General features: G+C 35.8%; 1 protein-coding gene across 2 annotated transcripts in view; it reads left to right on the top strand.

The window, feature by feature from the left end:
* The window catches only part of TYR (tyrosinase), a 104,089-nt gene that overhangs the window by 30,379 nt on the left and 58,866 nt on the right, over positions 1-14,844 (top strand). The gene's annotated exons all lie outside the window — the stretch shown is intronic.

The raw sequence follows: 14,844 nt of genomic DNA, 5'->3' as shown, positions 1-14,844 counted from the left end.
ACTAATAGTTAACATTTATTTAGAGGTTACTAAATGTTAGGTACTTTAGTAAACAATTTTTCTACCTTTTATCAACCTTGTCTTAAGAGGTAAGTTTTATTTATTATCCCCATTCTATAGATGAGAAAAAAGTATGTCAGAAAGGCAAGGTCATTTGCTTATAGCAACATAGATCATAAATGGCAGAGCTGGAATTCAAAATCAGTATGATTTCTGAGCTCATAATCTCAGTGGGAAATGTTTAGAAATTTGGTAATTATACTAATATCCTTGAAGAGACATCACTTGAACTCAAGGCATGAGATCCTGGGTAAACCATTTAAATTCACACTATATTTTTCATCTATCAAATAGAATATTTCTCACTGTCTGTCTGTGAATGTTCATATGAGTGTCAAATAAGATAATGTTTGTTAAATGTGGGAAGCCTCTGTTATACTACAATGAAGAAAATGTTTTTAAAGATTTTATAAAGATTTATTTCTTTAAGATTTATGCATAGTTTTAGAATTCTATTATATTTTTATCAATAATTTTAACCCAAACTATACTTATTTTTCATTTTCATTCTATAGCTAATTCAGAATCATGTGACATTGACCTCACAGTAGGTGACTTATCAATAGAAGCTTTGAAAGCTTGTGCACTTGAAATTATAACTTCAGTGCTTAAATAAGTAGATGAGTATATACTGATGAAAAGGATTTATTTTATAGGAAGAGATATTTGAAATATGGGAATTAATAAGGATAAGAAGCATCACCTATATATACACCAAAAGTAACTATGGTTCTAAGGACTCCTTCCAAGATTGCACAGATCATTAGTTCTATAACATATTTCTAATTGCTAATATCTATAAGATATTGCTTATTTCTCCTTCTATTTATTAGGACTCACTTTAAAATACTGTAAGAAAGAAAACCCAAATAAGGTGCCTTAAAAAAGAAAGATGTTTATTTTGTTCTCATGAAACAACAGAGGTGGATAATCCAGTACTGGTAGTACAATTCTACCATGCTCAACTCCCAACGTCTGTCTCTAAATCTTCGTTCTAATATCTTCACTTCATTGGCAGGAAGAGCACAAAGTGGGTAGAGGAATGCTTGTCCATTTCCCTTTAAAGGCATAAGTTAGAAGTGTCTCTCATCCATTCTGTTTTATCTCTATGGTCAAACAAACATGGCCACACTTAGCTCTAAAGGGTAACTCAAAAATGTAATCTCCAGCTAGTGGCCATGTGTCCCACTACATTTAGGATATTTATTATTAGGAAAAAGAAGAGACCTTGTGCTGGAGAAAAAATCAGCAATTTCTGTTACAATCCCTTTCCCTAGTGTTTGCTGAAATACGTTCCTAGTGTTTGTTGTAAAATTAACATCAAGCACAGTAAAACCTTGCTTTGCGAGCATAATTCATTCTGAAAACATGCTTTAATCCAAAGTACTTACATATCAAAGCAGATTTCCCCGTAAGAAATAACAGAAGCTCAGATGATTCATTCCACAACAAATCTAGCCCCTTATCTCTTCTTTCTTCTTTAATACTGTGCAAATGGTCAAGATAGGCTTCTTATATAATCTTGCAATTTTGGCAATTCATATACCTCTTTTGTACTTCTCAATGATTTCCTTCTTCCACCGTAATCATCTCCTTCTTCTTACTGCCTTTCTTTTCAACCTTTTTCTGCATGGGGGCCATTTTATATGCTTGCATGATGTTGACTATAGCACAGTATTAATAAACTCTTGTCATATACTGTATTTAATGTAACTGGCAATAAGGCTGCAGAGGAATGAGTCTATATCTGCTGGCAGCCTGACCTAGAATGAAGCAAAGCATTCCTAAGCTTATTCTTGTATGGAAAAGCAAAGGACTGTCCATAGGTGTTTTGAAGTGACAAAAAAAAAATACACTAGTGCCAGTTGTGGGCACCTTCCAACACTCTGAAAAATCATGGATTTCTGCCAAACACCATGGCCTGAGACTGAACATCCAAACATGGGAGGCGATCACTCACAATCCGACACAAGAGACAGAGAGAACCAATGGTTCAGTTGTGGTCATGTGACATTCAGTGTCACATACTACTTGTACTGCAAGGCATTGTTTGTTTATCAAGTTAAAATTTATTAGAAATGTTTGCTCGTCTTGTGGAACCCTCACAGAACAAGTTGCTCACAATCCAAGGTTTTACTGTACTTCCCCTACAGTGTTCTGTCTCCTGTTTCATATAAGATAACAGTATTTCTGTAGTGGTAAGTGAAGTGCCAAAATATTCTTTTACTCCAGACCTTTCAAGTTATTAAGTTTAGAAAATTTATGATATAATTTAGGAAATTAGAGTAACATGCTAGAATATATGTACTGACTGTGCCCCCTCCAAATTCATGTGTTGAAACCCTACCACTTAGCAATGTATTAGAAGGTGGGCCCCTGGGATTTAATGAGGATTAGATGAGGTCATGAGAATGCAGCCCTCATGAATAGGATTAGTGTCCTTATAAGAGTCACAACAGAGCTTGCTTCCCTCTCTGATCTCTGCCATGTGAGGACACAACCAGAAGCCAGTAATTTGCAAACTGGAAGAGGGCCTTCACCAGAACTTGACCATACTGGCACCCTTACTTATCTCAAATTTACAACCTCTAGAACCCTGAGAAATAAATTTCTTTTGTTTATAAGCCACCCAGCCTACAATACTTTGTTATAGTAGCCCACACTCATGAAAATATGAGAACTGTAACAAACAAGCCCCCAGTGTTAGTTGTCTAACCGATAAAAATTGATCACTTGCTCACACCAAGTCCAGTTTCAATGTTAATAGTTGGTGAGTGGCCTTTTATGTGGCTATTTTAGTGATTCCATTATCCCTCAACTCTCTGATGGCTGTTCTGCATATTCCTGGGAGACAAGAGAAGCAGGTGTTTGGAGAGTCCTATAGGAAAAATATATAGGTCAAACCTGAAAGTGGTCTACCTACTTTCTGCTCATATTTCATTAGCCACAATTCATTTTCAGGGCCACACCTAAATATGAGGTTTGTTGTGCATACAGGAGTTCAAATAAATGGTTTTTTTGAACACATTGAATAGATATATGTTGGGTTTTTCTGTTTGAGACTTTCCCTTTTTTTCCTTTCTAGGATTTACTAATTGCTGAGGGTTTTAGTTTTGGGCTAGGATGTCTCACATTGAAGGCTCGATTCTTAATTTACCTTTTCTCACTTGCCATTGCTTTCTTCTTCCCACTCCACTTTCCTATGATATTTTCCCACTTTATCCCATTTTGTACCAGGTAGAAAAATCCATGAAATTCTGTTTTCCTTAGCCATTATATATTCTTCTTTCTCAATGGCATCTCCCAAAATGTATCCCATGATTTATGTGTGAATAATTATTTCTATTAACATGTTTGGTTTGAATGAAGAATCACCTATCTTTTCTTTCCTAACATCTATTATTTCCTCCAATGAGGAACAACAAGATAACTATTTTTCATACAAGCTGCTTGGGCCTACCTACAATTAATTACTCTATTGGGAGAATACTGAGAGGATGGCCTATTCAATAAATACATAAGAGCCAGATTCAGAGCCATGATCCCTCTCACTCAACAATAAGCCTAGGAACATTATGGGCATGTTTCACAAAATTTGTAGCTTAACTGAGTTTACTTTTTAGCATAACTTATTTTAAAATTATGCTAGCAACTAGGTTGCATGTTTTAAGAGGAGAAATAAATATCCTATGTTTATTTATTCAACAAGTATTTATAAAGCATCTGCCACGTGCAGGTACTTCGCAATACACTAGCAATAACTAGTGAATATGATGCAGATCCTTCTGTCTTCGCACTTACAGTATAGCTAAGAACTGGACCATAAATAAGTAATTATAATCCAAAGAAAGTAAATGATTAAAAAGAGAGAAGTGTGTTATTAAATAGAGGGACCTAACCAAGTGTTTATTTTTAGAGAAACTTTGATGATCTGATATTCTCAAGATGAGTTGGGGTAGGTAAGATAAAGTGGAAAGAATAAAAAGGGGAAAATTATAAATTCTTTCCAATATCCTAACATAATAACCTTAGAAATTCACAGAGAGTCCTGTAATTAATAACAACTGCTTATATCAATAGCTCTACTCTTTTGGTTCCTAAAATCTTTTCACATCCATTATCTTAATTACTCCTCTCAAAAGCTTTATACCATCTTTATTATTACATTTATTTTGGAGATGAAGGAACTGAGATTCAGAATAATTTGACAAGGTCACACAGATAATAGGTAGCAAAATTGGATCATCAACAGGGGAGGTCGTGTCCCCAAGTCTTTCAAATAGAGAGACCAAGTTTTAGAGGAAGCAGAGAGTAGTGATTAATAGACTACTTGGGTTAAAACCCTGATACTATCACTTAATAGCCAGATGATTTTTGGTAAGTTTAACATGTCTTTACTTGACGTTCCTCATTTAAAAAGTGAAGATAATCACAACACCTTCCTCGTGTGTTGTTACAAGGATGACATGAGTTAACATTTGTAAATTACTTACAACAGTCTCTGTGATGGGAAAATTTCATTAAATAATAAAGTCCCTGACTTGCATGCTGATGCACAGTTTCATTTTCTAGCTCTACATACAAACTAAATTCTAAATAATGGAGTAGACTAGTATTTTAGGTTTCCAGTAGACAAAAGTTGTTTCAGACAAGTATTAGTCCTAAACTGAGTTGGCATCCAAAGTGTAACAACATGATGATAGTTTCTATTTAAAATGACTTTTAAAAATCAACCTTTGAGACGCAATTAAACCCTTCTATATGAAATTTACGGTCAAATTGATTTCCGTACAACACCCAGTGCTTATCCCAGCAGGTACCCTCCTCAATGCCCATCACCCACCTTCCTCTCCCTCCCATCCCCCCCCATCAACCCTCAGTTTATTCTCAGTTTTTAAGAGTCTCTTATGGTTTGCCTCCCTCCCTAACTTTTTTTCCCCTTCCCCTCCCCCATGGTCTTCTGTTAAATTTCTCAGGATCCACATAAGAGTGAAAACATATGGTATCTGTCTTTCTCTGTATGACTTATTTCACTTAGCATAACACTCTTTAGTTCCATTCATATTGCTTCAAAAGGCCATATTTCATTCTTTCTCATTGCCAAGTAGTATTCCATTGTATATATAAACCACAACTTCTTTATCCATTCATCAGTTGATGGACATTTAGGCTCTTTCCATAATTTGGCTATTGTTGAAAGTGCTGCTATAAACATTGGGGTACAAGTGCCCCTATGAGATGAAGTTAAACCCTTCTACAGACTTCTGAAATTCATTAAGAGAATTCAATTTGACAGAAACAAATATTGGGCTTAAGGAGGTGAACATCTGGCCTTATATATTGGTGGCATTACCAGAATCCCAGCTTTCACTGTGTTTTATGGCAGGGATTTGATTGATCCAGCTAACTGTAAACCATTTGAAGGAAGCTTGTAAGGTACTCATCCAAGAAAAGAGGGAGAGTAGGAATCACCAGTATAGAAGCTTCTCTACCCTGAAAGAGAATATTATGGAAAACTGGGCTGGATCAGATGCCTCAGCTTTTTCATTGAAAAGAATTAAGGGAAACAAGGGTGCTGCTGGAACTAGAAGAGATGTACTGTCATCTCAGAGATTTTATATTTTAGTACAACTGATAGCTCTATATCAACTAAAAACGCATAACAAAATGATTAGGAGCAGACCTTTGAAATCTGGTAGATAGCCCAAATCCTGGCTCTGCCACTTATCAGTTGAATGATTTTGGATAAACCACGGATTCTTATTGTGCCTTAGTTTCACCACCTGAAAGTTGGCTTAATGATGCTATTTACAGAGTTACTAAGAGGATTAAATTCCATAAGAACATAAGGAAACATTTAGCCTAGTGCCTACCACACAGAAGTTGAAAGTGTTGTAATTGTAAAAATCTTTGTGGCCAAGTGGTAACTAAGCAGTAACAAAGGCAAATAAAATATATGAATCAGGAGCACCTGGGTGGCTCAGTCGGTTGAGCGTCCTACTTTGGTTCAGGTCATTATCTTGCAGTTCATGAGTTCAAGCCCCACATCGGGCTCTGTGCTGACAGCTCAGAGCGTGCAGCCTACTTCAGATTCTGTCTGTCTCTCTCTCCCCCTCTCTTTCTGCCTCTCCCCTGTTCATGCTCTCTCTCTCTCTCTCTCTCTCAAAAATAAGCATTAATTTTTTTAAAAAAATATATGAGTATTTCCATTTATAATTAAATTGTGAAGATGACATTTCATCTTATGCAAGCACAAGCCTTCCTTGAAATTGAAGTTTGAAAATGCAAACCCGTGAAAACCGAACACATTTTCAAATGATTTTAATCAAAGGTATCTTAAAAATACCCTTGGTACAGCATAGACAATATAGTCAAAAATACTGTAATAGTGTTGTATGGTGACAGATGGTAGTTCCACTTGTGCGAATAGCATAATGTAGAGCTGTGGAATCACCATGTTGAACACCTGAACCTGATACAGCATTGTGTCAACTACCCTTCAATTAAAAAAAAAAAAAATACCCTTAGTTTTGTTTTATTTTTTTTTAATGTTTCATTTATTTTTGAAAGAGAGTGAGAGAGTGCGAACGGGGGTGGGGGGCAGAGTGAAAGGGAGACAGAGGATCTGAAGCAGACTCTGTGCTGACAGTAGAGGGCTGATGCAGGACTCAAACACACCAACCATGAGATAATGACCTGAGCTGAAGTCAGATGCTTAACTGACTAAGCCAACCAGGCATCTCAAAATTACCCCTAATTTAATATAAGTAGAATCTTTATTAAGTTTTCTTCCCTAAAACTAACTTTATTTGATGTTAAACTTTTTCATCCATGGCATATGTATGCTCCCGTGCATTTGTTGCAATAATTATTATACACAAATTTATAGATATGAGTGATAAGAAAGACAGAATGGTATAAGGGGAAGAACACGGGATTTGGAATGAGAAAATTAAAGAGATAGTTTTGGCATTAGCCAGTCAAAACACATGTGAACTTTAATCTCATCCAGATTCCACAACCTCTGCATTTGCACTATAAGTATGGTGACCCCTATTCTATCTCCCTTATTTGAGGAACATCCAGTAACATGTTGGAGCTCTTACCAGCTATGAGAGCTGACAGCATTTTTTTTCTCCATTCTTACTCAAAGACATCAAGTTGGTACCTTGAAACTAACAATCATCGGAATATTTACACCATGAAAATTGACAGATGCTACAAAACAGCGTATTCTGCCCCCGTGCCCCATTTCACCTCCAAGATCTGTCTATTAATCTTTACTAGCACACTACTGGGAATGATATATGAGAATATGTGCCTGGAAGTGTTTTGCAAACTATAAAATGTAACACAAATATGTTAAAATATTCATTACAGAAAATTATAGATATATAGGGAATTAGTAACCTGCATATGAAAATAACATTAAATGATCTTGCCTAATTAAAAAGCAAAGCATTAATAAGAAAAAGGACACATTTAAATCACTTGACTTGTATTTTATAGAATTGCACTATCAAATGAAGCCTGTCATGACAGAATGTTATATAGAACTTTAGCAGGGTGACTAACCATCTCTGTTTGCCTAGGATTATGGGGTCCTTGTCACATCCAGGACAAGGATTAGCTATATAACTTGCAAAGCCCAATGCAAAATGTAAATATGGAATACCTTGTTCAAAAAATATTAAGAATTTCAAGATAGCAACAGCAGAGCATTAAACCAAGTACAGGCAGCTTTGGGCAGGGAACACTCAGCTGCATGCTTATGAAGCTGGTCCTACATATGACACAGGCTTTTCAGTGCTAAACCAAGAACAGCCTGGGGCAAATAGGGACTAGGATGGTTGGTTCCCCTAGCTTTGCTTCAAAACTGGTTAGCATTAGCATTAATATACTAACAAAGTTTTAGCACACCCAAGGAAATACACCAAATGCACCAAGCACTACCAATTCAGTCATAAGTGAAGAACAGGGACAAGAATACAGCTTGAATAACACCTTGTCTATAAAGTTCTTTGTTTCAGTTTGTATAATTCAGCGAACTAAATGACTCTGCTGTGTAGTTCACTATTCCTGAGTCTTTCCAGGATATAGGATATAGACCTAGAATATAGAAAGCCATTGTAAAATTTTACCTTAAAATAAGTTTCAGACAAATTTTAAATGAATAAATGGACAATTGATGTGTAAGATCATTCTATGGATGTGTTCATAAAGTAGAGATAAGATCTGAGAAATGCTGAAAAAAATCACTGGATGGTATGAATTATATATATGCTGCATATTTGTAACATGTATGTAAAGAAAATGATTACATATGTTCATGTACACGTAAAACACACACACACACACACACACACACACACACACACACACATTGAGGTTCCTAACAGGAGAAATTAGTCTGATATTTAAAGTAACAAACAATTTAAAGTGATGACACATGAAATAATTCTCCTGCTCTCCTTTATTGAGTTTATGGAGATGACTATGACTAAGTATCCACCATTGTCTTTGTGCAAACGATGCAAATAATTAGAGCAGTGGTTCTCAAACTTTGGTGTGCATTAGAATTACCTGAAAGAATTGTTTTGGCACAAATGGTGAAACCCACTGACTTTCTGATTCAATAGTTCTCTGGTATGGCTAGAAGATTTGCATTTCTGACAAATTTATAGTTGATGCTGCTGGCTCTGGGACTGTATTTTGGAGAACCACAGAAATTGTCAAGCATTTGTGAACTTAACTATCATCTAATAATTATATGTTACATTGCTGCATTCACTGTTGTTGGAGGAATTAAAAGTATTTTCTAATAAACATAAATGCTAATTAATTACATTTATGGCTGTAGAGCTAGTACTTTATTTGAGAAAGCCTGAAATTGGATTGAAAGTTAATGCTTCCATTGTATCTAGGGACTTGCTTAGAGCCAAGATCTTTTTTTGATCTGCAATATTATATTTCTGCTACAAGTAATTTAAATTATAAGCCTTTTAAAAGTACTCAGCCATCAATTACTACCCCCTAACATCATTGTGTGTAACCTCGTGAGGCTATGCACTTTATAGATCCTGAATTAAGTTGCATATTAGGAGAGTAATTAGGGGAAATATAGCCAGGGGGGCATAACAGTCATGTCGCTTCAATCTTCACATGCCCTAATGTACATTTTTCTATCGTTCTGCTTTCTTTTCTCCAATTATATCACTGAAACTCTAAGAAATATTAAAACAGATTTGAGATGCACTTAACATGAAATTAAATCAAATAAAGGTACTCTGTTCTGAAGATTTAACTATGTACTTTCTCACATATCAAAATCTACCAGACATGATAAAGTGTAACATCTATAACCCAGGTTCCTAGAAAGAAGCATCAGAATTAAATTAGATACATGTAAAAATGTCCATCCAGTGCCTGCCACATAGTAATTGCTAGACTTTTTTAAACGTCATTTTCAAGCATGCGTGTTGAAGAAGTTATCAGCATGAAAATATTTTAAGTCAGAAGTGTGTGGTGTAGGATTTCAAAGGCAGAAGCATTTTTGGACTGTCAGGATATAGGAGGAGAAAATTTCAAGTGAAGAGAATAATATATTCAGAGGTAAAGTTTTTAAATTGTGAGCTCAAGTTTAGAGGATGGAAAGCAATTTAGCCTAAACCAGCGAATTTCAACCCTGGTTGCGCATTAGAATCACTTGGGTGTTTTAAAATTCCAAGTGCCTGAGCCCCCACTCTATACCAATTAAATCTGAATCTCCAGGGGTCAGAGATAGGCTTCAGTAAAAAACAAACAAACAAACAAACAAACAAACAGAAAAAGTCTCCAGAGTACTTTCGAGGAGGAAACAAAAGAGAAAAATCATGGATTGACAAGCTCAAGTTTCGTACTGTTATGATCAGCCAGAAACTGTGTTTATTAATTTCCCGTAGGAACACAACACGCAGTTTTGAAGGCTTAACACAGAGTAATTTGGGCAACCGTCACTGCCCTTCACAAAGAACTTTGAGCCATTTTGGCATCTGTGACTGCTAACAAGGTCCCTGCTGACTTATTAGACTTCCCACCATGGGGGATCCTTGGACAAGAGTGAAATAGTGACACATCCTGCACCTTGCTCTTAGTAGATGGAAACAGCAAGCTCATAAATTCATTTTGTAGTCCATAGTAAAAAGAGGCTTCCAAGGTGTATCAAGTCAGCACAGATACAACCCAACTGAGTGTAGAGGAAAAAAACCCCACAGGTTTGAAGAGCTATATTCGATTCCTTGATTCCCTCAATTACTAGCTTGAATGTAGGTGTGTAAACTAATAGACGTGTAACTTCTATAAACTTGATTTCTCATCTGTAAATTGGGACAATGATGTTATTTATAATAACAGGTCACCCTGGGGTTCAAATGAGATCACCTATGTAAAAGATATTTCAAAAGCTTCAAGTATAAATTGTTATTATTTGGTGCCTAGAATTTCCTCTTTGACTTGCTCTTCCAAAAGAGAATTAAAATCTCAGCAACAGAATCTATTGATATTGGTATAATCCTTTCTTATTTTTCCAGAGTGATTTACTGACAAAATAATTAATTGTGTGAAGAAGTAAAATAGAAAATCATTTATTCAAAATTTCATAGTATTCACATCCATGACATTTTTCTCTGTTTTGTCTCTTAACAAGCAGCAGAGTAGAGCTTTCTGATGGTCCCTTAAGATTTTATGGAGAGAAATGTATATTTCTTATTCCCAATCTCTATAGAATGGTATAAGTGAAGGATTGAAACATATTTTATATCTGGTTTTCTTTTAAATACCAAGATGTGAGAGTCTCTGTCTTTGTGGAAAATCAAAGCAAAAGATTTGGTTCCTACATATAAGGCATTTCTAGTCTATTTCAAGAGACAAGATGTACACAGTTCATTTAAGAGTTAATATAGTAAGATGATCTATATTAATAATCGAGTACCTGTCACAGGAGGTCAGATATTTGCTCAGTCTGTATCTTTGAACTATTTCTGAGCATGTATCACAATATTCTGACAAATTCCATATGCTTCTTATTCAGATGTCCTTTCTGAATAACTTTGGAGGCTTTCCCAGATTCAGTATCTGGAAAATTAGCCAAAGAAGCGAGTAAAGAAACACAAGCCTCACTGAGAACACTGTTAGAATGGCAATCCTACTTTATTTTTTTTTAATATGAAATTTATTGTCAAATTGGTTTCCATACAACACCCAGTGCTCCTTCCAACAGGTGCCCTCCTCAATGCCCATCACCCACCCTTCCCTCCCTCTCATTCCCGATCAACCCTCAGTTTATTCTGTTTTTAAGAGTCTCTTATGGTTTGCCTCCCTCCCTCTCTAACTTTTTTTTCCTTCCCCTCCCCCATGGTCTTCTGTTAAGTTTCTCAGGATCCACATAAGAGTGAAAACATATGGTATCTGTCTTTCTCTGTATGACTTAATTCACTTAGCATAACTCTTTCCAGTTCCATCCATGTTGCTACAAAAGGCCATATTTCATTCTTTCTTATTGCCGAGTAGTATTCTACTGTGTATATGAACCACAATTTCTTTATCCATTCACTGTGAGGAAGATGGCGGTGTAGGGGGATGCTGGGCTCAATCCTACTTTCTAAGATCACTCTAATGTTGGATAAAGGCAAGCAGCAGTCAGGTTTCTGTAGAGCAAAGGAGTTTAGGAAGGGGAGAGGTGTCGGGTGCTGGGATGGGTCCTGATGGTGGGGAGTTGTGGCAAAAGAGACTTTCCTGCAGGGGGAGTACCCCCATATTCTTGGCCAGTCCTCTCATGATGACCACCCATTGTTCAAATGCAATGAACTGATAGAAGTGACAGGTACTACTCGGGAAGCATTCATTTGTGCCAGATTCTATACTAGAAGCTTCACACCTGCTACAGAATTATTCCTCATTAGAATCCAGATAGGCATTAATTATTCCCTCTCTTACCAATGAAGAAACTGAGTCTCAAAAAAATTTTAACTTGACAAAGGTCATACTTTTGGTAAGAAATATAGAATTTAAAGCTGGGTTTGCATAATTCTAACAATCTTTTCTCTATAGCAGTATATTCAAACGGGATAGACACACTACTGCAGGTTCACTAAGACTTTCTACAGGGTACATGTTAAAGAGAGTGTTAAGCAAATTTATTTCCAGGTCCTCCTCCCAAGAACATTGTTCTAAAATCAATCTTAAATGGAAAGGCTCCCGAAGGTTCTCCTTTACCTCTGCCCCATATACAATCCTTTTTCCTACTTTTCACAAGAAAAACCTTCTTCTCACACATCCTGAATCCGTACTCAACAGAACACATTATCAGAAGGGGTAAAAACTTACAGGGTGTCAAACAGATAGAAAATTCAAAATATTGGTGCCAGTGTTGCTAAAGGGCATGACTTTAATGACTAGGTAGCAAATGTCTTGCAAGTTGAGTGATTTGTAAATAAATTCATAATTTATAAGATTGCTTTCATGAAAGAATTCTTGGTTGAGTTACAGCTGATGGATCAGATTATTTGATGATGGATTAGTGTGTCATTTTTGGCAAATAACTAAAATAGAGTTAAAATAATTAAGTGAAATTACTCTAAAACCTCTTTTGTTTCCATGTAGTTATTTTTGAGAACAAAATTTTCTCAGGACCTACATTTAGTTTCTGAAATTTAGAATAGAATGTATGCTAAGCTTTATCCTTTGGGGTATTAATCCATGGATAGCTGAATTAATTTTTAATTAATGATCTTTCACCAATATTATTAAGAAATAAACTTTCACTAAAATTTTACTTTTTTATATTTAATATTTTATAAAGCAGTTTAATATATTTATGTGATTTTGATAGGTTGCTATGGCTAAAATGTTTAATGATAAATTAACCCATTTTATTTATTTTTATTTTTTTAAATGTTTATTTATTTTTGAGACAGAGAGAGACAGAGCATGAACGAGGGAGGGTCAGAGAGAGGGAGACACAGAATCTGAAACAGGCTCCAGGCTCTGAGCTGTCAGCACAGAGCCCGACGTGGGGCTCGAACTCAGGGACCGCGAGATCATGACCTGAGCCGAAGTCGGCTGCTTAACTGACTGAGCCACCCAGGCGCCCCTTAACCCATTTTAGATTAATGCTTACATGAAAATTTTAAAGACAATTTTAATTGTATACCTATTTTAATTGCAAAAAAGTTTTTTCTTTAAATCAAACATAACTTATATAACATTTAGTATGTTTCTAAGGGAAAGTAGAACAAAAATATGATATGAAGTCAAAAAAGAAAATCTCATAAATTTTCAGGTGATAATGGAGTTTGTTTAGGTATTTTTGACATGGATGATAGTGAATAAGATGGATGTATTTTTAAAAAGTGGTACTAATTTTTTAGTTTTAAGTTTGTGCTATTTGCAATATCTCTGAAGTTATAACCTCTGAAAGTATTTACAATTATGATTAAAATAATCTGGAATCTACTTAAAAATATGTGAGAGCATATATAAAATGTGTTTTTAAAACTTTCATTTGGTGCTTCTCAAGGATAATAGCTTAAAGACTATTGATCTACAGAAGTTTGTCCTCCATGATATGTAATTTATTGCTACATAAGACACATTCAAGAGCCTAAGCTCTAGAATAAAACAAGCTTGTGTCCCAACTTTAATTTCTCTTATTTATTTTTTAACTGTACACAAGTTACTTTACTTCTCTAAGCCCCTTTTTTTTTCAAGTCTATGTAATGGAGATGATAAAGATACCTAATTTGTAGGATCACTCTGAAGAGTATAAGAAATTTGTCATGTCAAGCTCTTAGAAAAATCCCTGCATATAGTAAGGGACACACACACACACACACACACACACACACACACACACAATGTATATAATCATAAAAGTTTCACAGACAAGAGGGGATGGAAGTGTATGTTCTTAGGCTAAGCTTCCAGTGAGTGCAGGGCTCAGGATGGTCTCTGAGAATGAGTACAAAAAGCTCAAGAGAAAAGAAAAAAGTCACAAACTGAGGGACAGAAATACTGTGAGCCACAGTGGTGGAAGAGCAAAAAGCAGTGAATGTGAAAGTCAAGGGTTGCACCTTTAAAAATGAAGAGGTTTGGGCACCTGGGTGGTTCATTAGTTAAGCGTCTGACTTGATTTCCACTCAGGTCATGATCTTGTGGTTCGTGAGTTTGAGCCCCTCCTTGGGCTCTGAGCTGGCAGTGCAGAGCCTGCTTGGTATTCTCTCTCTCTTTCTGTCCCTCCCCTGCTCATGTTTTTTTTTTCTCTCTCTCTCCCTCCCTCAAAATAAATAAATAAACTTTAAAAAATGAAGAGTTTGACAAGAAAATAAACCTAGATGCAGAAAATTAGCTAGAACTCCCCTGCCCAAATCATAGTGCCTCCACTGTGTGTATCTACCTTTACCACCACCACCATCACCATCATCGTCATCATCATCATATGACAGTTTCTGTTTGTTTGATATTTCCAAATTCTGAAATTTAATAATATGCCCTTAGCCATATTGCCCCAAATAGGTTGCTATTTTACAATTTAACTTTGATAAATTAACTTCTTTGTATGGTTCTGAATCTGAGTTTTATTTATGGTTTATGTTTTGTCTGCATGGACTCTAAAATATCTTACTCTTGCTCTTCCCAGGTGCTGTAGGAGAGAGAACACAAAATAACAAGAGCTCAGATCTAGAAGATCTATATCTTAACTGATATAGGTTAAAATCCCAACTCTACCAGTGCCTGTGTAGCCTAGGA

The sequence above is a fragment of the Lynx rufus genome, unplaced genomic scaffold, assembly GCF_022079265.1.
Source record: "Lynx rufus isolate CCGP_SWC_20201006 ecotype Redwood Valley unplaced genomic scaffold, mLynRuf1.p SCAF_9, whole genome shotgun sequence".
Taxonomy (NCBI): domain Eukaryota; kingdom Metazoa; phylum Chordata; class Mammalia; order Carnivora; family Felidae; genus Lynx; species Lynx rufus.
This window is presented reverse-complemented; position numbering and strand designations above follow the sequence as displayed.